Source organism: Lonchura striata, chromosome 1 (assembly GCF_050655825.1).
Source record: "Lonchura striata isolate lonStrDom1 chromosome 1, ASM5065582v1, whole genome shotgun sequence".
Classification (NCBI taxonomy): Eukaryota; Metazoa; Chordata; class Aves; order Passeriformes; family Estrildidae; genus Lonchura; species Lonchura striata.
In genome coordinates, this window is record NC_140703.1 from 82249399 (window position 1) to 82274281 (window position 24883).

The 24883-nt window shown below is 33.7% G+C and overlaps 1 long non-coding RNA gene across 1 annotated transcript in view; it reads left to right on the top strand.

Annotated features, from left to right (window-relative positions):
• The window catches only part of LOC110470575 (uncharacterized), a 94055-nt gene extending 75542 nt beyond the window's left edge, over positions 1-18513 (top strand). The window contains exon 3 of the long non-coding RNA XR_002465440.2: positions 61-18513. This is a non-coding gene — a long non-coding RNA (uncharacterized LOC110470575). The remainder of the gene's footprint in view (positions 1-60) is intronic.
• Positions 18514-24883: the final 6370 nt, after the last annotated feature.

The following is a 24883-nucleotide window of genomic DNA, read 5'->3' on the forward strand; positions in this document are numbered from 1 at the left end:
AGAGAATCTCTCTTACAGTTTGAGGACTCATTTTTATTCATGTGGTTCATTTTCTTTTAGATTGGCAGCTGACCTTCTATATCATGTTGCATCTTTGGATATTAAATTTTTCTCTAAAAGGTATGTTTTCAGAATGCCTGGAATCTACACACACATTTCCACTCATGTATTTGAAGAATGTTAATTTGTCACACACTCTGTAATTCATTTCCATGAGTTTCTTTACCTTATATTCATGTTTGACCACTAGTCAGTCAGTTTCAGACTCAAAACAAATTTGAAATAATTTAAAAAAAACTCTAAATGCAATGCCTTTCTTAAGTACATTTTTGTATTCCTTTATGGAAAGAAACAAAACAAAACAAAAAAAAATGCAAAAACCCAACAGCAAGAAAACCTTAATCTGACAATTGCTTTGATATTCAGACATTCAGATTCATACCACTGTCTTTCCTTCTCTCTCCTTAGACTGAAAATACCTTTCTGCTTTCTAAATCCTTTTCTCCTTTTCTTCCAGAAATAGTCTTTGCTGCCTTCCCTCTGCTATGTTACTCCCCTTGCATGTCCTTTCACCTCTGACGATATTTTGTTAGCTTTTTTCACTTTCTTCTCTGAATGTATTTGTCATTAATGTAGTTGGTTGGGTTTGTGTCACTGGCAATAGACTGATTTATTTAAAAGGTTTTTTTACTGCTTATGGAATCTGGCTTTATTTTTTGTAGTAAAATAAGTGGTTGTCAAGAAAGAAATCAATATCATCTGATGAATTCCTTATAAAAATTAGAATATTTTTAAAAGACTTCAAAAAGAGGGTCATATAAACTGAAGAGATTTTAATACAATGCTCACAACCTTGAATATCATATTTAAACCAAAAGTTGATCATATTATATTATATCAAAGTAAATAATGTAAATGTTAATAAGAAAATTTAATATTACTATGAATTTATAAATATATGAGATTATATGACATATGAATATAAGTATATGATGTAAATGACATTAATTCACCAATTTTAATTGAGTAAAACAGAAATCAGATGTAATTATATTTTTCCAATAAAAAAGCATGGTTTAGTCTTTTGAATTTATCAAACAAGGGTCCAACTTAAGGATATCTGGCACTGAATGCCAAACAGTATGTGGTAGTGAGTACAAGACGTGGAGAAATCATTACACTAAAAAGGTCACATGGTATTTAACTTGATGTTTTTCATCTTGGCATAGAAGATGAACTCTCAGTTACTTCATTCTAAGTAACAGAGGACACTTGAGTGCTAGAACTTTTAAATATAAATCAATATTTAATTTCAATTCTTTTTTATGTCTTTTTCCTAGGATTTTAGTTGTTTCCAATCTTCAGGTAAGGAAATTATGGAAAATTATGGAAGTGCATAAACCTCTCCATTATTCTTCATCTGGCACAAAAGCAGATTTCAATGTCCAGCATGAGGAATGAGTATATATTTATATCAGGAGTTAAATAGAGTAAATCCATCTAAGAGGACAATGTGGCTGTGTGTAAAACATCTTAAAAGCCTGCAGAATCAGTACAGAGCAGGACTGTCACGGAAGGTTATTATCAAGATAAGCCTATTGTGTATGTAAGTACAAAGAGGCAACTGTACTGGCAACTCAAGTGGGATTTGAGGATTGCACCTCTTTGAATAGTTGGGGATTTTTTTATCAGCTTCCTTCTATACACTACATATTTCAAAAGAGTGTGTTTTGTGGAAGGTGCTGCAATGACTGCAAAGTGAGTACTTTGTGTCCATTCACACAGAATATAGAATTAAAACAAGTAGTTGCAGCCATGCAGACATTCCTCAAATTACAGAGTATCATCAGTAATTGTGGTGGAGAAGGCCAGAAAATAAAACGGATGCCAGCAAAGCGCATTTGATGAAAAAGCAGTCAGGGAACTGTTTTTCTACAGAAATTAAGCTATACTTTTCTTTCTATATTTTTAAATATTTTTTTTCATCTAAATGGCATGGTAGAGAGCAATATTTTTCTTTTTTTTAAATTACTTAGAGAAAAACAATACCTATCTGTTTAGGTCTTTAAATTGTATGTTCTCTTTACATTATTGACTGCTTAAAAATGTGTTTCCCAACTGAAAGTTCTAACTGAAAATTGAGTACTATGTTGTCACATGCATAGATTTAAGTCTGAAATAATAGGAGAATATATTTATTTATTTGTTTCAGTTGTAGACTTGTAGTTAGTGTATGAGGTATTCTAAACTTGACATTTGCAGACAAAGGCATAACATTAACTGACAGTGTCCCTTTATATTGTGAAATGGGAACCACAGGTAAAGGCCAAAAGAAAATTGTTTTTGTGTAACAGACAGGCCATTTACCAGCAATAGCTTTCATTTCATATATTATGTGTGTGACCTGTCATGTAAAATTGCGTTGTTCTCTGAAGAATCTGTGCTAGACTGCTGAAGAGAGATGGATTATTGTTTTATGCATTTTTTATTGTTATTTTTTCATCCTAGGTGGGTTTGGTGCCAAATGGCAAACTTTAGGAGCACACATGGGACAAATCTGGTCACTATTACTTTTTTTTCTCCTCCCCCATCCTCTCAAAGTGTATCATCCAGTTCAAAATAAGCACTAAATTTTCTTCCACTTTTTTTTTGTTTTAAGATAACATTGCAAAGAAAAAGTTGCAGAAAACACTTTCCCAGCTTTCTATGCATTTGTATATGACAGATAATATGATAGCTTTATTAGATTCTCTTCTATATCGTATACTTCCAGGTCTCTGGTGACAAATGGATGTCAATGGGCTTGGCATAGTGGTTGTGGAGATTTCAGGATTTATCATACACTGGGTTTGAGGAAACAACCATCCATCTGCTTCATTTTATGAAGTGTCTCTGCAAGCCCCGGAGCCAAGTATTTTTCATACTTGTCACTTTCCAGCAGGAGACACTACAGGTAAGTGATAGGGGCAGCTCTGTCATGCAGCAGGAATGTCCAGTGATCACAGGCAAGCCTGAGAAAAAATATATTGACTGGGACACTTGTGGTAGTACAGCATCCAGACCTTTTGTGGAATTTGTCCTGGGTCGGTGCTGCATATAGCAGATCTACAGCAAACAGTATTGGCAAGTGTCCAGCAGGCTGATTGATATGGCATTTATTATTTCTATGGGATTACTTCAGTTTTTTGAGATATGGAGGTTTTAGTGTATTGTGGATTGTTCTTTTTGTTTGTTTGTTTTTAATTCCCCTAACGACCATTGCCTTTTTACCAGTTTTCTCTGAAAGGCAATTTGACTGTTTTTTTTTTCCCGAGATGAAAACTTCAATCTGAAATTTTAATTACAATTCTATGGGGCATACACAACAAACTATGTCCAAAATTGGCTGAAGTACTCCATAATCTACCCATTATGCATTTTCAGTTAGTCATTTGTGCTGACTGTCATGAAAATGGAATTAAATACAATTGGTTGTTTTATCATTTAAGCATTGTTCTCATATTCTCACGTAAGCCTTACTCTCAGCAGAAAATGAATGATAATTTACATTAATGTACATTAATGCATCAGATTGCCATGGCAACATTTGCATAAACATTATCTGTGGCATCAGATGGTCATATGACAGTTGTGCCCTGAATAATTATGTCTTTTAATAGACCACTAATAAAGCTATCCAGACCTTTGCCCTTTTCATTCCATGAGCAGATTTGCAATTATAGATGTTGTGTGCATACAAAGTATTTCCTGGCGGACAGTGAGTTTTTAGAAACTGTATCAAACCCAGGTCTGCATCATATTGAATGATTAGGATCTAAAATAATCTTTTTTTCTTTAAAAAGTACATATGCAATTGTGGGATCTTAATCTATGCAAATGGTATCCAGAAGTCACAGCCAAAGTTCTGTCATTCTCTTTCACTACTGTGGCATTAAAATTGTGTCAGAAAATATGTGTCCTTTGCACTTTCCCAGTTCAAGATTCTGCCTCCAAATTAATATTCATCTTAATGTTTAGGGGCTTAGCTATTGTAATTAATCATGTTGTAACTGTAGAAAGATACCTAATACCCCATCCCTATGCATTATTTAGATTATTTCCTTAGTGAAAGGAACAGGCAAGAGATTAATTAAATCAAACACTTTTGGGTCTGTTTTCTTGCTGATGAACAAAGGATTTATATGCAAAACTCAGGTTAGCATTAATGCAAGCTTGTTGCATAAATCATCTAGGAATTGATAGGAGCAGTGAGACTTTTAGTGGCCTCCTTAAACACTTTCGTCCATCACTGCTGTTTAGATCGTCATTGTTATTAGTGAAGGAAAACTATTAAAATGTTTTATGAGACAATACACCAAGTAATTATAGTCATGAACTGTAGCTGAAAGCTCAATATACAGGCAAACTATACAAACTTACAATAAATACAGGCACAAGCAACCTTTCAATGACATTATAATTGCGAATGGTTTCTCAAAAAAAAACACAGGTTATTTTTTATGTTTTCCTCAGAAAGATGCTATATTTTCATATTACCTAAAAGAGTAGAAAGCAATTAATCATCTAAAGAATCTTGTTGATATGTAGCCTTTTTTCATACATTGAACAGCATAATTTGCAAGATGAATCACAGTGAAAAGAAACACTAGACTATTTTCTGCAGGTGTTGGAAACTTCTAACATCAAAGTCATTGCTGATGGTGAGTTGTTTACTATTACACTTCCTCATTTCTTTCTTTTACTGAGGTGAAACCTCTGCCCTGGGTCATTATTTCTTGCTGGCTCCATTTAATAAGAACTTTTTTCACTGTTCTCCAGGCTGATAGTTTACTCACTCTAAGGATTTTGTCTGATTATTCCAGTTAGGATTGATAAAAGCAGTAAGTTTTCCTTTAATACTGGCAATAGCAATTAGAAATTCAACACGAATGAGCAGTGTTTTCCCACTTATTTCATTTGTCTGTCTTTCTATTCTTTGAAGAAAAGCTTCCCTAATTTTGTAGTGATATTTCTAATGTGCTTTGTAGAAAAGTCATCTTTTGTTATGCATCTGGGCATGCCTGTAGCCAGGGTTGGGCCATGTCGCTCACATTCTCATAAGTGAACATGTTTCTCAGCTGCAGTAAATCAGCCTACTCAGCTACCATCTTCATAATGTAATTATTTTAAAATATTGTATTTTTTTAAAGGCTAAAGTTATATGGGTCTATGAGTAACTGACTACCAAAGTACAGTATTCTTTGGACAGTTCTTTTACTACACATCTGAAATATTATAAGTGATGCTATTCAGGATAAACCTCATGTTTTTATGTCATTTTAAACAGAAAACCTGTCTCTAGTTCACTTTTTTTTCTCATAAAGCAGGTGAAAAATAAAGATTGATACTGTACAGGGTATTTTCACTAGCAGGGGTTGTTAATGTGTCAAAGGGCATTGTATAGCTAACATTATTTTAGGAAGGAAATGTTCCATTTTTTACTCTTTATTGAGATAGTTTTGTGCTTTGTAAACATTATTTATTTGAATGCAAGCTGGTAGCCAGGGCAAGAATCTGCACGAGGAAAACTTACCCATTAGAAATTTTCCCTATTTCCTATGCCATTATAATGTTATTCTCCAGTCTGTAATAATGACCTTCAATGTGGCTCCTTCTCTTGCCATGCAGATGAAGAATAGCTACTTAAACAATTGTGAAACTAGCACCACTCAGCTCCTGTGGCTCATTGCTGCATTTGCATATGATGTCAGAAATTCACTCACATATAATTCATTGTTACCACCAGTAGTTTCATCTCCTGATTGTTGGTTCATGATATTTAAAAAACAAGAATCATTCTTTAATGAAAATGTACAAATGAAGTATCATAAGCTATTAAAACAAAAGTGATTATTATGCAAAGTGAAAACAAATGACTTAGTAGTGGAAGTGTACAGTTTTGAATCCTGAATTGCTTGGGGGCTTGTGGGAACGCAGCAATGAATGCAAAATGTGAAAGCAGAAAAAAAACCTTAGCATTTTTGAAAGATGGATGACAGTAATTATCATAAGCAATGACTAACTATTGGTCTCCACTTTGTCTCCCCATAATTCTTTCTCTTTTCTTTTCCTTTTGTGAAGCATTAACTACAGGCAGTCAGTTATAAAATGTTAGCATCTTTCAATAGCCTAAAAGATAGTCTTCACTAATGCTTCTAAAACTTACTCTATTTTCTGTATATCAGAAAACATATATGAATATGTAATTTACCACATTGATAGTAGCTCGTACTTTAATTACCGCCTGGTAAAGCATAGCTTACAAGTATTTTTTTTCCTCATACATTCGAATTGTTTTAACCATTAACTTTAGCTGAGTTCTATTGTTTGTTTGAAATAAATGTTTGCATAAACATATATAAATGCTGAACAATTTTGTCCCTAAGTGATAAAGTCAACATAGCCGTGTTTGCTCTTGTCCTAGTCATATCTATGAAAACAATTTAAATTCATCCTTTAATTAAAAAGAGAACAGTTAAAAATGAGTTGAAAATGGGGAGTTTGCTCAGAAGAATACGTCATGGAAATATCTGTGGGTAATGCATATATGGAAAAAGTCTAGCAACAACTGCTTCTGAATCCATTGCCAGCAAAACTTCTCTGAACCAGCTATGCACTGTAACAAATGGGGGGGGGGAGGGGAACTAAGCTGGGAGTGGGAAAAGAAAAGATACAGTGCAGAGAAGAGACAGAGTGATAGCAAGAACATAGATCAGAGAATTTTGTGGAAGAACAATAGCTTAAAACAAAAAAAAACAACAACACAACAGAAAAAACCCCAAATCCAACAACAAACCTCAAAATTAACCAGCAATCCCTGATAGCATAAAACCAAACAAACAAACAAAAAAACCCCAAAAAACCAAAAAAACACCAACAACTTTGTTTTTTTTTAGTTTGGAGTCAAAGAGAAAACTCAGGGAGGACAGCTGTGATAGGAGTAACAGCAAGAAGAAAGAAGACTCCATGAGATAGAGCAAGGGCTGGAAAGAAGGGAAATAAGACCTCAGCAAACAAAAAGGTACAAGAAAAAAACACCTAAATGGAGGAACATAGCACCAAAAGAGCATACAGAGCAGTAATGCAATGGGAACTGATCAGCTTCGAAGATATTAATTCCTTTCAAACCATGACACAGTTTTATGTAGGGAAGAATTTTCAGGCAAGTGGTGTGAAAAGTATTTTTTTCTTTAGAAAGCTATACAGACTCTGGGAAAATAAAATAACTAGGAGACTGAATTGAGAGATAGAAACAACATTAAGTACAGAACACACTTTGCTGTTAGAAGACTGGATATGGAGGGATGACAGGGAAAACCTGGTGTGAAATATAAGAGTAAAGGTGTTTGGGAAGACCGAGTAAAAGAATAAGGCAATAAAAAAGTGCAAGTGACATTTTCAAGGAGCGAGAAAGAAAACAAAATTAAGAGATAGGAACAGCATTTAAAATTATAAAAATCATCAAAAGGAAGAAGACACAAATATAAACAGAGTAGGAAATTAACAGTAACACAAAAGTAAAAAAATTGGAGAAAATGTACCTTCACATACAGATTCATATAATCTAATATTTTAAGAATACAGCAAACCCACAGATTATTGTGTTTTACTTAGAAATCAGTGATTTAAGCCTATTGGAAGTTGCAGACAGTTAAATGCTCTGGTTATTCCCTGACTGCAGAGATTAACAAGGCTAGGGGAGTTTTTCTGAATGAAACAGTTCCCCTGTTTTCTCTAGTGTGTTTCAGCAGAGAGCTGTGAGTAGGTAATGTTGGCAACCAGTCTCTTTGTTGAGATATGGAAGGCAATTTAAGCTGCAAGTTGCTTTTTATGTTCAGTGCTTACATCCTGGGAGAGAATATATTGCTCTTTGCTCTGAAATACTTAGCACCCTTCTGAGTCCTGAAAGCCAATTAATAATTATATAATAAAAAACTGTGTGAATTCGTTTTATGGATGTCTATAATGCACCTATTAAAATCAATCTTTGAATATTTAAAAATCTGTTTAGATTAAGCATTAGATGCTTCCCAGATTCTCAAGTTGTAATTGATTATGTTTAATGCACTAACCTCTAAAAATAAGGAAACATCTTTCAAAATTGTCTTCACTTCATCCACACATGAGAACAGAATGAAAATAAATTAAACAGTGGCAAGCCATTGATTCCAACCTTATAGCTTAATTTATTCCAACAAGAAACAGATAAATGCAGAAGTCTAACACAGACTTTTTTCCATTTATTTTTTTATCCTCCAGGCTTGGCTGCCACAAATACTTTAGTAGTTGCCTCTTTCCTCAGTCACCAGAGCTTCTAATAGCCTCTGTCTATTTCTAAGATTATGATAGTTATTATTAGGAAGGCAGTGTGGCATGACTTCTAGTTGAAAATTATTGATGTTCTCTTCCTAGTTTGTTTTGTCAGGAGTAAAAAATCAAAAGTTACAGACTGTTCATGAGGATAACTCTTGTTTTACTTTTAATGTAGTAGTACTTATTATATTAAGTAATGGCTGTATTAATTAATGGTGCTGTATTAATTAATGGTACTGTATTAATTAATGGCTCCTCAAAATTGAGCATATTTTTCAGAAAATTTTCAGCACTTTAAAGATGAAAAATATTGTGTTGTGTCTGATGGGATGGATTTTCATAGCAGCCTCTATGGTGTCTTTAAGTTTTTTGCCGTGAACCATGTTGATAGCACACCAATATTAAAACAGGCTGCCCAGGGAAGTGGTGAAATCACTGCCTGTGGAAGTGTTCAAAAGGCACACAGTGGTAATGCCTGCGGGTATGGTTTAGTGATGAACACTCTGGTCCCAGCCTATATCTTGGACTTGATGATTTTAGAGGTTTTCTTCCAAACTTATCTTCTATGATTCTATGATTTTACTTTTTTCTGAAATACTGAGTAAGCTGAGCTGTGCTGAAGGTGCGCAACTGTAGTAGATGACTTCTTCAGGCTTGGAGAAGAAAAAAGAATAGGTTTTAATGGCTGATTTGTCTGAATTCATCTTCAAATTATTATTGTCTGGCTTTGCTAAGGTTTCCTTGTCCCAGGCTGGTGCACTGCCTCATTCATATTTTTATTATTGCTAGCAGAGCACTGTATAATATGTGTTTGCATATTATATTGTAGAGATCTGATTTGCTTGTGGCTGTTCCTTGAAAAAGGTGACAGTAAGATCAGTCTAACTGGAAAACAAAGATGCTGTGCAGAAATACTCAGAGCTATCTCTCTGCAGAGGTCTGTATTAGCTAATAGAGACCATTTATCGGCGGGGGAAAAAGGGAGGGAAAAGGGAAATTTTAGACATGAGACTGAAGCAGTGTAGGTTTTACTGTGGGGTGACCGAGCACTGGAACAGGATGTGCAGTGACACTGTGGAATCTTCTCTGGAGATGTTTAACAACCTGTCTGGACACAAATCTGAGTAATGTGCGCCGGGGAGCCCGTCTAGGCAGGACGGCTGAACAAGATGACCTCTAGTGGTCTCTCCCAATCTTACCCTTTCTGTGACCGTGGCTTGGCTAAGAGGTATCACATAGTACTTCTCCTTCTGTGTCAACAACTTGCTTTTTCCCCCTTTGTGATAAACTGTATTGTCATGTAGTTGGAGAGTGGTGCTTGCAGTCCAGACAGCTAAGATATTATATCACTGACTATATGGAATAATTCATTTTCTGCATGTGGACACACATAGATTTTCCATAATTTGATTTCAGCTCATATAGACTCAGTTTCCTGTATAGAAAACAGATAACATTCTTCTCATAAACAATTTTTTTTAATGTGGTTATTATACAGAAGAGAAGGGTCGACTATTCACTAGTATCTAAATTTACTTCCTGTTTAACTTTGTTCTGATGTTGGCAGTGGTTTGTTTTATTTCTTTGCTTTTACAAGTGTGTTATGTTCAGTTTTTGAAATTTTTATTATTAAGTATGGACTTAACAAATTGTTTCAGCAGTGTGAGACAAAACACTGGGCATATTATCACTTATCTTTGTTTAATACTTTACAGTACTGCAAAAAGTACAAGCTATTAAATAAGAATATAAGAAAGAAACAAGAATGGAATTAATTTAGAAAAAAAATAATAATTACATCATTTGGCATTTGAATCTAATTCCTAGGCTCTGCAATTATGCAAAATGAGTCTCCTATGCCTAGCTTATCACACATCATCAAAAAACTGAAGTGTGTTTAAAATTTAGGAACTAAGATTCTTATAGGAATATTGTTTTCAAATGTCTATAAAACTATAAAAAAGTATGTTTTCAATATACTGAAATATCTAAATTAGATGTTTACAGTAGCTGCAATGCTACTTCAGAAATATAATTAAGAAAATACCTTTTGTAGCAGCTGTATTTTTGATTTTTCTATAGTGCAGCCTGTTCTTAGATATAAAAAAAGGTATTGAAAGTCAGAGATTAGACATAACTCAATAATTCAGTTCAAAGATTAACATGTATTTATAATTACATCATTTTTAGTGATTTTTCTTTTTTAAACCTTTTATTTAACTATGGTAACATAACAAATACCCCAAGTACTTCATGTCATGGTGAAAAAATTCTCAGCAGATTTATTCTATTCCTTCCTCCTCTTCCTCTTTTTTTTAGGCAGAGCAGAAATCCAAATTTCAAGGAAAGATAGGGTTGCACTTCTTCAGTATATTCTGCATGTTCAATCTGTCTTAATTTTTTTTCTTTATTACGTGGTTTCTTACAACTTGTCATCCAGTAGCTTTAATTTCTCTGTCATTCTGTTCATTATCTGTTTGTGTTCATTTATTTTTTTCTATATCTAGGATATTTCCATGTACCTCTGCAGTTGAAACACTCATCTTCCCAAATTTTTTGTCCATCTTATTTTCCAGCATGCTGAATTTTGAGTGCAGAAAAGTAGTAGAATTAATGTTGAATGCTGTGGCACTTCATTTGCTTGTGTATCTTGGAAATAAAGGACTTATCCTGAACCAATCCTGTATCCTGTGAAAATTATATATATATAAAAAACGTGATGTCAGTGATACTCACAGCATCCTGAAGGCACTGAAAGCCCAGAGCCTTTTCCTCTCAACTCATGTAACAATTTTCAGATATTATTCAATATGAGAAAATATTGACTCTTTTTAAAGGCTTCTGAAGGGTTTTATAGGGGTGACAGAGCAAGCAGGTCAATCAGTCTTGCAGCAGCTAATGAAGTATATTTTGGGAGTTCCTTAAAGTCAGCTGATAAAAAGACATAATTATACATGTGATTCATGTGTGGATGGTCATAAATGAATTGCATAATTAGTGGCAGCATGAACAGCAAACCTGAAGCTTTATATATCATTCAAGGCTGATGCATAATGGAGTGTAAATATTGGCTGATGTAAAATTGACTAGGAATTTACAACTTCATTGTTACTGGAAACAATTCACAAATTCTTTTTTGCATGTCAATATCAGGCCAGTGTTATAGCTACAATAGTATGTCACACCTAAAAAATAAAATTGTGAGAAGTAAACTGAATTAAGTGTACTATTTTTGTTTGGTTGTTTGGTGGTTTTTTTACCATTATAGAAACCAGTTTTTAAATTTTAGTGGTGATGCTGGAGGAACTACTTTCCATTAAATGAAACTTTGATCCAAACACTCAGTTGATATCAATCAGTGCAGTTCATTGAAGAGGACAGCACAGCCCCAATGTATTTGAAGTTTTCCCTTTAGCTGGTTAGACTTAGGTGTTAGGCTGCCTCTCTGAATGGAAAGTCATGTAAGATACTTATTACACAACTGAAATGCTTTTTTTAACAGCCAGTAGTACAGTAAGATCTGTCTGTAGAAAATGAAAGGAAATGAAAGAAGAAGCAGTCACATGAAACTACCTGTGACCAAATCTATTTTCTCCTAGTGAATCAGTTTCCACATACTTACTCAAAACTACTGTGCTTGTAGCTCACACCTATTGCTGGTGCCAAGAACACTTGAACCTGACTGTGATTTCTCCAGACAAATAATAGGGATATTAGGTACTTCTTGAAAGTTATTATGACTCTGTCTAGACAAGTGCTTACCCATGAAGTAATAAGTGTCTTCTTTGAAGTCAAAGAGATTCCTTATCTTTTTAAGGTTAACCAGGTGGTGAGGTGTCTGTGACATCTAGAGCATTATGGCTTCTTGTTCTCAGCACTTAGGCTGCCTTTCCAGATCAAGGCAGTTTTGCAGAATGTCCTTTGAAGACGTGCAAATTAAGAAGGAGGATGTATTCCTGAAATCACGACCGAATGATATACATTTCGCAACTTCCAGAAGGAAACCATTTTAAACAAATAGAAATAGTTTTTGAGTTTTCCATTGGCTTTCTATTTGGAGTTTAGTGCTACTATCCTATTAATGGAGTGCAGAAAAAAGAGATTCAAGCAAAAACCATAATCATTTTCTGGCATTTATCCTATTCAGAAAGGTATAAAAGTGTGTGAGGTTACACTTTGCTCAGAATGTTTATCTGTTTTGAATTTGTTTTGTTAGAATATGAGAGTACGTCTGGTTGTCTACCATTCCTGTCTAGCCAATGGGAAGTTATATGTACATTTATAAGGATATTTTTCTCATTCATTCTATGAGAGATGTCTAAAATCAGGAGATTATCCATGATCTGAGTCTATCCTCCTTTCCTCTTCATTAACTATAGTAGGTTCATGAAGTAAGCTGAGAGAAATCCAAACCAATATATGCATAGTTTAAGGTTTCAATTTTAAAACCCAAAATAGAGTACAAATAATCTTTTAAATCTCTAGTATTTAAATGGACTATCTTAAACTGAATTCTTCTCAATCATATTGTATGCCAGAAAATGGAGAATGCATGTTCTGTATTATGTTAGTGTAGGACTGGTAAATATTTGTATTGTTTCTCATGCTTCTCCATGAGAGAAACATTTGAATAAGGCATAAAATGTAGTAGACCTCTTATTAAATATATATTTTACTTATATATTTTGGATTCATCTATTGGATCAAACTCACTCATCAGCCAATTAATCCAGAATTATCATTTTATAAAGCTTTGTGGAATCATCTGTGCATAATTATCCATACATTTTATAGATCAAAAAATATGCCGTTCTTGTAGACAGACAAATATTTGGTGTATGTTTGTTTGGTGTATGAGGAGTATTTGTTTTATTTTTTTAAATATTTGTATACATAATTCTTTCTAATAAATGAAATTGAAAATTGGTTTAGTTCAAAACATATATAAAGAAAAATTCTTAATTAGACCTTTTAAGCATCTTTTGTGTTGAAGCTATGTTAGTTTGAAATTATACCAAGAAAGAATTTTTCAAAAACAGTCCTTATCTTTCACTTTAAAATAACTGAATACATCCATCATTAGTCAGGAATAATTCAATCCCAAACATAGATATTGTAAACAAACCTGTGGCAAATTTGACCGAGTTAAAAACTTCTGAATCCACACCTCAATGTAAATTCTATTTCAGTCTAAAATGTAGAGAATCTGAAGTTATTTCTGTAGCTGTTTAAATCAAATAACTATTTAAGGTGAAGGAATGAAAAACATCCACCTCTAAAAGCTTTCCACAAAGGAACAGTTAAAGGTAGTGACTGAAATACAATGTTGAAGAAAATCCCAGTAATGAATGTAAATCTCAGCTTCTCTCTGGGACACACACACATGCACACGCACACACACACAGACACACTCACCTACACAGTCCCCAGCATTAGTTACTGTACTTATATTCTGAAGAACTGTAAGCCTCTCTACAGCTATTGATCTGCAGACTTTCTGAAATTAAACTGCCTAGTATCACTGTGTTCTTGATATGTTATTGATTTTCTTTGGAATGTTTTGAGGAAAAAAATATGACAGAGCTGTAGGACAAAGAGAAGGTCTCAGTTTTATTTAGTAGACAACTTGATTATGCAGCAGCTGACCACAACATTTTTGTTTCTTTCCCCAGCTTTCCTTTGAGAATTGCTGCTAAAATAATGGTATTTTTAGGGGTTAAAGTGTCCTCCTGAATCATCAAATCTTTATTGATCTGATTCACAAAGGTTCTGAGCCCCTCAGGTGGCAAAACATTCACCTGCTGCTTTAAGGCAGCTTTGACTTTGCTTTGTATCCTTCAGAGACTGGTGTTTGTGGAAAGAACATTCAACACATCATAGACCTACCTCTTGTTTATAGGCATTGTTCAATTCACAGCCCTGATACTGCATTAAGTTGCACTCATCTCTAGCTTTCAGGGTCACCTTTATAAAAAGAAAAAGTTTGTTCACAGTCAGTTTGCTGCTGCAGTATTTTTGATTCAGTATATGGAATAGGGAAAGAGAAGATTTTTACTGTTGTAGATTAGACTGGCTTTTTTTGCAGTTACACTAAAGAATTTACTTTTTGCCTTCTTATCAATAATTCCTGACCAAAAAGCTCTTTGTTGCTTTCAATCTTGCAGCATTAACTCATTATGTTCACCATCGCAGCTGATACCTGTGTTTCGATACTGGCTCCAGCTAGGACAGGGTAAATTTTCTTCATAGTAGGCAATAAAGTATGAGGCAATTCAATGTCTTGCTTTTATAAAGTGTTGACAACACATTGAGGTTTTTAGCTAAGCAGTGTTTGCACAGCCCAGGGCTTTTCTGCTTCTCACTCTGCTCTGTCAGTGAACAGGCTGGGGGTGCCCAAGGAATTGGGAGAGGACACAGCCAGAGCTGACTCTAGCAGACCAAAGGACTATCTTATATATATATACCATATCTTATATATGGTGTCATGCCCAGCAACAGAAGTTGCAGAAAAGATAAAGGAAAGAGGGGAGGGATGTTGAGGACTGGGATGTCCCTCAAGTAACAACTGCATATGACAGAGCCTATTTTTCCTGGAGATGGCTGAGCACCTGTCTGCCCATGGCAAATGATGAATTAATTCCTTCTTTTGTTTTGGGGGTGTGCACAGCTTTTGCTTTACCTATTAAACCATCTTTATTTCAAGCCATGGATTTTTGTGTTTTTCTTATTCTCTTCCCATTCCACTATGGGACAGTGAGAAAATGGCTTTGTGAGGTTGAATTGCCTGCACTTACCTCACCTAATTGTTGCTGTCCAAATATTAAGAATGGTGAAGGAAAGAAACACTCCTCAAACCTGTTCCAGCTCTCTGCAGTCCTCTCTACCATAAATCATTTATGGTCCTCACCATACTATACAGAAAATATAGGATGAAGTTAGGTGGTTGAGGTAACCATTATATTAAAGGTTCCTTCCAACCCAGGCCAGTCTATGATTCTGATATCTGTACTGTACACAGAGCAGAGGTCACCACCTCCCTTTTCTTTCCCCAAAGAGCTGCTGTCCAAGCCATTTAATAATACCTACCTCTAATCTTTTCCTTGAGTATAAAATTACTTAACAGCTTCAAAGTCTTTGGACAGTGTTGCAGTACACAGTATACTAAATCATTTATCAGTAAGAAAGGACCATTTCAACTCCTCTGCCAGTATAAAAAATCATGGTCTCATACCACATAAATGTACATACACACCTGCATCCTATATATATTTGTAAGAGTCCTCCATGAACATCACAATCACTCACCTGTGATATGTGTGCTTTTTTTTTTTTTTCAAAATTATTTTAGTTAAGATTTTGACCCAAAATAATATGATTTTCTCTCAGGTAAGAAAACATAAAAATCAATTATGATTCCATGGTGAGTGAGTGTCTAGGAGAACTCTCTTTTATGAAACAAGATATGCTGTTATTGTGATTACAGAGAAAGACTGCCAACAACTGAGTTATTAATAAAAGTATAAGACAACTTTAAATTCAATATTTTAAAAATAGTCAATATGAATTGAATTAATGAATTCAATATTTTAAAAATTGGTCAAAAGGAAAAGATAAAATTAAATATAAATCTTTTACTATTACTTTACATTTCTAGCAGATATATTGTTAGTAATACATGTTGAAGAACAATGTAACTTTTTGTTTTCTTCCTGAGAGCATCTCTCTTTTATGGCATTTTATTGTTGTAACTCTTGGTTAGTGTTTCAAAACATTTTCCCTGAATTATCACCATGTAAAAAATTCCATTACAATTTGGGTTAATATTCTTTGATTTAAAAAATTCTGACATAGTTGAAGAAATTACTGTACTTTGCTTGAAAAGAAATCTTAAACCCAGAGGGTCAATACTTAAAATACTTTTTTAAAAAGGTTGCATTGTTTTCAGACTAAGTAATAACAGCTGTATCTGTTTTACAAGAATTGTATGGCATCACTGCCCACAGAAGCGTTTTTTAATATCTAGACTGAACTTGAACTGTATCAAAAATGCAATTTCACTTGATTATTAAGCAAGATAATTGCTTGCTGATACAACCATGGTGTCCTGTGTTTTCAAACTGAAAGTTGCAATACTGGAATGCAGCAGAGCCCTCAGACTCAGGTATCAGAATGGTAAATCTACACCTACAGTAAAATGTTGGAAATTTTAGTTTCTGGCAGAAATTAAAATTATATTGTTTTCAGTATTGTCTGTCAGTATGTGACAGAATTTCATACTTTCTGAGGCTTTATATGGTGGCAGAAATTGCTAATGGAATGTTTTCTAAATGGGGAGGAAGTGCCTTAAGTCTGTCTAAACTCGCCTTGCATTTTCCACAGAAAAATCATTACATCCACTTATTACATCTTGAATTTCTCCACCCACAGATCCCACATAAAGACTTAGGAAATTTTCAAATGATAGCATACTTGTGGTCAAAGAGAAATTTTAAGCTTCCTGAAGCAAAGGTTAAACTTTGACTTCGAAATTAACACAACACACATCTCAATAGATAGAAAAATCATAGTATACAGAAAGAATGGAAAAAAAATAAATAAGCATTGTAGAATTCTGGAAAAGTGCTTGAAAATGTATTTGGAGTAGTACATGTGTTATAATCTCATTTTTTTCCCCCTTGCATATGAAAAACCTTTGGTTTGAATATCCATTCTTGTGTAGAGAGATACTATTTTTTCTTGTTATTTGTCTTCACCTCTTACCCTCGTCATAGGGATTTGCCCACTGTGCTGTTTCCTGAAGATTATTTTTTAATTAAAGTGGCTGATCAATCTGTTTTACTAGAGTAATATTTTTATCAATCCAAACAGTGATTTCTGAAGACAAGTCAAGAATACTAAGTAAATATCTGCTAATATGACCTGGCAAATCAGACTGAAAAAATAACTTAATCAAAATGCTATCTCTAAATAGGGCATGTTAAAATTTCTGAACATACTTACAGATTTGAACTCTGAGTTGGATTTGTTTTGATTTAAAGAGCTAGTTGCTCACATATTTCTACATGAAATATATCTATTTTTGCCTTTCTTGCAAAGGAAATGTGATAGATTGTTTATCTTGGGATACTTTGTCTCTTGCTTCCCACTCCACACAGTAGAGTTTTATGAATAAATGTCAGGTAAACCATTTTCACACATAAATTTAAATGTGTCTAAGCACCTTGTTGAAACAAAATCAGTTTTAGAATTTTAGAGGTCAGTAAAATGACTTCATAATATAAATCCATTCTAACCAATTAGCCTTTGTATATTTTATTTTCTTTCATTGGTGGATGTTTCTAGTAATATTTTTAAAATTTTAGAAATATGAAACATTAAGAGCATACAATGTCGCTTTTTAAGCTATATCTAATTATTTAAATAGCTGTCTTACATGAAGACTACAGTTATTTATGTAATAATAATATGCCTTGTGATCCACCTGAGTTAGTGTTGAAATTGTTTAGGTAGAAGTGTTACTTAACTGTGTTCCACTTAGCCTTGGTATGTACAGTTAATTTGTAACAGCTAACACATGCTCTTCCAATCCCTTCAATTCAGCCATGTAGTCTCTCCCAAGCTCATACTCTCTTGCTACCAGCTAATTAATCCTTATCATGCATTTTTAAAAGGCCAGTTTGTGAATTCAGATAAGGAAAATAAGGTCAGCAAAGTGTATGTGGGTTGTTTTTGGTTTCTTTTTTACCCTTCTATTAGCATTAGCAAAAAGGACAATTACTGTCATAGAATTGCAGATACATTTAGATAATTTCTACATGGTTGCATCAAAGACATTCCATTCTCTAATTACCAGAGTCTTCAAAGAAAAACACCAAGGAGAAAAATACCCTGTCTTTCAACCATCATTAAACTTCTCATTCTAGTAGAAGTATAAGGCCAAAGCTTACAAGTGCAAATATTGAAATACAGAAGCAGTACATGATCCCTTCTCCTTTTACTATTTAGATGATAAAAGTCTAAACCATCAGCCAATATCCTGACACCCCACTTATTCATTTTATTCTTTTGCTCTTCAGATGTGAAAGTTCTCTTTTAATCCAAGTGATTTTATGATTCCATGCTTGAACTATTTTTAAATAGTAGAATAATTTCTTATAACACTTGTTACATGTTACTAATTCAAGTGTTTCAGAGGGACTGAAATTATTCTTTCAAAACCAAGAAGATCAAAAAGGTAGAAAAGTGCAATGAGGAGAGATGGGCCATGAAGGGAGATTACATTGACTTTTAGTTTGGTGGCCAATTTATAAATAATTCTACTTAGAAAAAGGAATGTAGCTACAGTTTATGTCTATTTTAAAAGGCCACATTTAAAAAATCCTACTATTTAAAATGAAAGCTGAAATTTAAACTAAACATAGAACAATTTGCTTTGTAAATAGTCTCACTTCCCACTAATAATCAGACTGTACCTCTTTTTCAAAAAAAAAAAATACTCAGAATTGAAAACTGTAAGAAAGCATTGTTTTGCAAGTAAAGAATTATTTGAAATTTTTAAATCAGCAAAACTTATTTACTGTAAGGGAGTATGTAGGGAGCATATTTAATGTAGGAAGTATTTATATTACATATATAACAGTATGTCATATAAAAAATGGAGGAGTACAGTATTTCTAATATAAAGGAGAGGATGATGACCAGGTTCTGTAATTACGAGACAAAACCATTTAAAGACAAGCTTAGCGACATTAATGACATATTTATACAGAGATAGGAAAGGTTAGATTAAAACCATTTTATCATATACAAAGTGCTCAAGATTTTAAGTAATGACAGTCTGCCCTAAATAGTATTAAAGTCAATTTATCTGAATACTCAGATTTCTTTCCTAAATTGATAAAAGGGTTGACAGTGACTGCAGGTAAGATCAATCAAATAATACAGTGATATTGTTAGTTGTTTGATACATGTATGATTTCAATATTTCAGCTTTTTAAAATGTGTGGTAGGAATACCAGCACAGTTTATTGACACACAATTCAAAATATTACATTTCCCACTGCTGTAGTGGGGAAAAAAAAATCAACCCCCAAATACCAGTCCTTCACACCATAAAAAAAAAAAACCAAAAAACCAAACCCACCCCAACTTGTCCCCACGATATTTCTTTCTCTTTGATATTTGTAAAGTGACTAAATTCTCCTTGATTACAAGAGTGAAAATTTCCTTTGAGTTCATTTATACTCATGGTATCTCCCATGTATAGTGTAATTGTGAAAAAAAAGGTTTTTCCAAAAATGAGAGTCAATATTTTGTTTTAATTAGTTGAAAATTTATTCCATTCCCTACCCACTTGAAAGAGAAAATAATACTTTCTGTGGTGAAAGGCTTACACAAGTATAGCTGACCTAAATATAATTAATAAGCACTGAAGTGAAGAAGGCATTAAAGATGAAGCTTGTTGATGACAGAAAAAATTTGTTACCGATTAATAATCTTCAGTTGATTGGGTTATTGATGCTATTCCCAAGATGTGACCATGGCAATTTACAGGAAAATGAATACTTCTTTGTTTCCACTCTTAAATAGCAGTACGTCATGACATAACAAAAGAAGTGGTTGACATGCCACATAGGTAATTTAGTTGCAGCTCCAGTCCTATGAAACAGAGCCAAGTAATTAATCTTTTACCTAGGAGACAGTACTCGAGATATTAATAAAATGTGGGGAACAATAATAATTTTTATATAAGGAAAAGAAATTACATGGTTTAAGGGGGATTGATACGTTGCCCAAATATGAAGAAATTGAATTTTAGTGTCAGTGTAAGAAAGGTCTAATTGACGAATATTGCTACCATACAACAACATACCATAGTACAGAGGAAGGAACCTTGATATCTGCATATGAAATTTATAACTTTTACAACAGTAAAATTTGTAGGACATTTTCTACTTTGTATGCAGCATGTACTGTTTTCAGTCTAATTGGTTTTTCATGGATTTGAAGACAAATTCTACAGATAGGAGTGCATCTGTTTTCCCCAAGACACACATTATTCTGATTAAATATTTGAAATTAAGATGGAGTGATTTCATGTGTTATTTTTGATAATGGTGGTTGGTTAAATGAAAAAAAAAAATTGGCAGTCTCTTATAAATGTTTCAAAATCTGAAGTAGCATGACTTTATGATTAAAATTGTTTAATTAGCATTTCCTGAAATACTAGGAATTAACTAAAGAACAGAACTGCTGTAAGAATCATCTGAAAGATTTGCACTATAAAAGTGTTTTTTTTAATTTTTGCTTGATTTTTTAAAATTGAATCAGTGTGAGATCAAAGTAGCCAATTCTATTCTAGCTGTAGGTAAATTTTTCTGTTAATTTGCAATGTGTACTGACTCCTAAATAGAAAGGTAAAAAGTAGCCTTGTATTCTCTACAGCCTTTCTGCTGGGAGTTTTTATTTAAAAAAAATTACTGCTGGCATCAGGACCTATTAATAAAGCCAAAGAATAAAATACTCAAATTGTTCTACTTTCAAAAATAGATTCATAGAATAATTTGGGTTAGAAGGGACCTTTAAAGGTCATCTAGTCCAGCCTTCCTGGAATGAGCAGGGGCATCTTCAATGAGATCAGGTTGCTCAGAGACCTATCCAATCTGATTTTGAATATTTCCAGAGTTTGAACATCTGCAACCTTTCTGGGCAACTTGTTCCAGTGTTTCACCATCCTCATAGCAAAAATATTTCTTATACCTAGTCTGGTTCTACTTTTTAGCTTAAAGCCACTACATCTTGTTCTCTCATAAGAGATCCTGCTTAATAATCTGTTCCCATCTTTCTTATATGATAAATATTAAATATTGAAAGGCTGCAATAATGTCTTTTTAGAGCTTTCTCCAGAATGAACAGCTCCAGCTCTCTCAGTCTGTCTTCAGAGGAGAGGTTCTCCAGCCCTCTGATTATCTTTGTGGCCTTCCTGTGGACTTGCTTCAACAGGTCCATGTCTTTCCTGTGCTGAGGACACCAGAGCTGCATGCAGCACTTCAGGGAGGCTCCTATAAGGGTAGAGGGGCAGAATCCCCTTTCTTAACCTGTTGGCCACATAGAGCAAAGGAAAGAAAAAGTTATTATGCCTATTAGAAAAATCAATAGAAAAAGAGATTACTGCCCTTTCCGTTGAGCAGTGCTAGAACCTCCCTACTTGAAAGTAGGAAACAACATTTTCCAGTTATTATTCTTACATTTGGTGCATATTTTACTGATCTTATAAAAATGTACAAAATATTGGTCAAATGAAGATGTGATATAAAATGAGTTAGCTGGAGGCTTCTTAAATTTTTGCATTAAAAAGTCTCCAAACACTGCAATGAGGTGAGCTGGGTTTTCTTCCACTGTTCTCAGAGGCTTCAAGGTACATAGCATACAAACACTGAAAACATAGGAAGTAAATTTTATTATTTGCACCCTCCTGTATCTGCAGAATCCAAGAATCAGAAACTGGTTTGAATAAAGATAAAAAAGGAGCCAACATCGAATTAAAGTATATCATATAGAGGCTGTATGAGCATCTAGCATAGGTGATCAAGTATGAGAAGGTGAGGGAGAATGCTTGGAGAATTAAACTGAGAAGCAACAGAAATATTGAATAAGAAAATAACAACATACATATGAATGTTGCAAAAGGACATATATGGTAATGGACAGCAGACTGGAGGTAGGACTGTGGACGGATTTTTGATAAGCCAGAATGTTAGTTCTTTCTCACAAAGTTTTTGAGACAGTTCAGCCACATTAACCAAGGATCATATTAGGTGAAGACCTCTGTTTTTGTGTTCTGCCTGGTGCTTTCTAAATTTTTGTCTGGTAATATGGTCCACTGTGCTGTTGGCAGGTAATCACATTTAAAAATAGATCCTTTTCCATCTCATCAGCATTATTTTGAATAATTTTCTTAATAAATACTTGGATATTTTTAGTGCAAATTTGCTGAATCACCTCACATCTTAAAAATAAAACTGTGAAGCGAATAAAACTGTGTAGTGAAATGTTTCATAAAGAATACATAAATTCTGAGAATTCAGACCGTCTGCATTTTCAGAAGTGTTTTCTCCTTGCTTGTTATCTGTCTGATACTCTTTGTGTTTTGGATTGGAACATCTGGACAAAAAAAAAAATCTTGACAAATGTAACCTACAGACTTGTTACATTACTTATTTAGTATTTCAGCTAGCATCAGAAGTAGCCTGCTGTTGAAATTCCATAATATATTCTGTCTGGTTTAGATGGCTGGCTGTTACTGAACTTTACTAAATTTTGAGCTTTTCTGAGACAGAAAAATTGGATAAAGATATGAATATGTTGTTAATCCTGATTTTAAACATTTTTATTTTTAAAAAATTGAAAATCATTTTTATGATTTTATAAATTCATATTACAGCTCTTTTTGCTAGTACCTTTGATGGTGATTCTTTAAGGGACCCTAAGCTACTCACTCACAAAGTTTATTGTAAATGATAACAAAGAGAGTATATTGATCTCATCTATCTTTAGCTACTTAAAAATTAAGAATTTTATCTGCTCTTTAGTTAGTAGGATGAAATAAGCATTTTTCAAGAGTAAAATATTCCATATAAAGTCAATCATTCACTCTAAGATTGCAGGAATCATTGCTTGGATGTGATTTGAACTTTTCCTTCTCCATTGCCACAAAAATCAGAGTAAAGTATATTAACATAAAGTAGAATATTCATTAGGAAAGGCACATTTAACACTAGCTGTGCTCAATGTTTCCAGAGAATTTACATTTTGAAAGAGACTATTTTGCTGATTGTAGTAAAATAAAATCAAATGTCTTGCAGTAGTAGTAAAAGTATTAATGTCAATTACATTGTATATACTACACAGAGAACACTTGAAATGTGTTAACGATGAAGAGACAGAGGTCACTTCTCTAACTGCTAATTCAGGATTATTCATTTTGGCAGAAGGTGAATGACATAATTCAACAGAAATTTCAAACACTACATTAGGTAGAGCTAAGTGCTTCTGCCATAGAATTTGCTTTATAGTTGTAATATTTCTTCTAGAGGGAGAGAGAACCAAGTCACATTCCTTTAATCTTAACTATATGTATATGAAAAACAAAAGCACTGCACTTGTTTGATTCCTAAAAGAAATATCATTTGTTTGGTTTCATGCTCTATTTAATTATTATTTTTGATTATTTTTATATTTTTATATTAATATATTTTATCTCTTATTGAGGAAGATAAAAGAATTTGAATCCTACTTAGAACTCTCTTTTTTCTCACCATGCACATTAATTTTTAAGTTTCTTTTGCAAATAAAGATATTACGACTGCTTACAAGCTTCTAGCTGATCATTATCAAAAACTTTGGGGGGCATGGGGTACCCCAGGGGATTATCAAGACATTAAACATTTGTCTACCTAGAGGTCTGACAATAAGGAAAAAGAAAAAAATAAAATTCCTGAAAATTTTATTGTTTTATACTAATGACTTGCTATTTTACCACAAAGAGGAAAAGCCAATCCTCTTTTGAAAACATTCATTAAGTCATTCTGTAAATATCTTCTTGTTTGCTTCCTGTTTAATTCCTGTCTTGTCATAAATTCAGAGAATTATTAAGGTTAGAAAAAGCCTCCAAGATCCTCAGTCCAACCTTTGACTGAACACCACCTTGTTATCTAAAACATAGCACTAAATGCCACATTCAGTGTTTCTTGAACACTTCCAGGGATGATGACCCCACCACTTCCTTGGGAAGTATGTTCTAGTGTGTTACAACCCTTTCAGTGAAGAAATTCTTCCTATTATCCAACCTCAACCTCCCTTGGTACAGCATTTTCTCTAATTTAAATGAACAATTGGAAGTCAATGTGTATGATGATAAGCAGGTGATGCATGCATCAAGGGTAGGGGGGAGGGGAAGGAAAGAAAAGACATTGAAATATGCAAAGCACCCTGAGCAACTGGGCACTGACAACAGAACTTTCAAAATTTTCACTAAAAATAAAAAAGATGAAAAAGGTGTGAGCTATGCAGTACAGATGCTAAATGCATATTTTAATTAATCTTTATACTATTCTAGTTATTTTTTTAAATCAAAAATTTGTTTTTTGTGCTGTTACTTATCTATAATTTCCTAACACAATTTCTATCTTAAGTTATCTAAGACCTTATAATTCTTTCTGTGAACCAGAATATCTTCAGATAGTGAAATAGTAATTCAAAGCAGAAAACCCCAGAAAAACATTAATTTCTTAGAACATGTCTGTGCGTTTTCAAGCTTTATGCCACTAGACAGCAGCAAGGCAACCACATGTGCTGGAAGTCCCAGTAAAAATGAGCTGCGAAGGTGTTCAGGGATCTGGCTCCACAGTCTGATGATGTGATAGCCTGTTGACCACATCTGGATTGAATTGAGCATCCAGATGGAATACAGCCAGATGGTGGTGGGGAGGTCTGGCTCTCACACAGACCTACCAAAGGGAAATCTCGAATC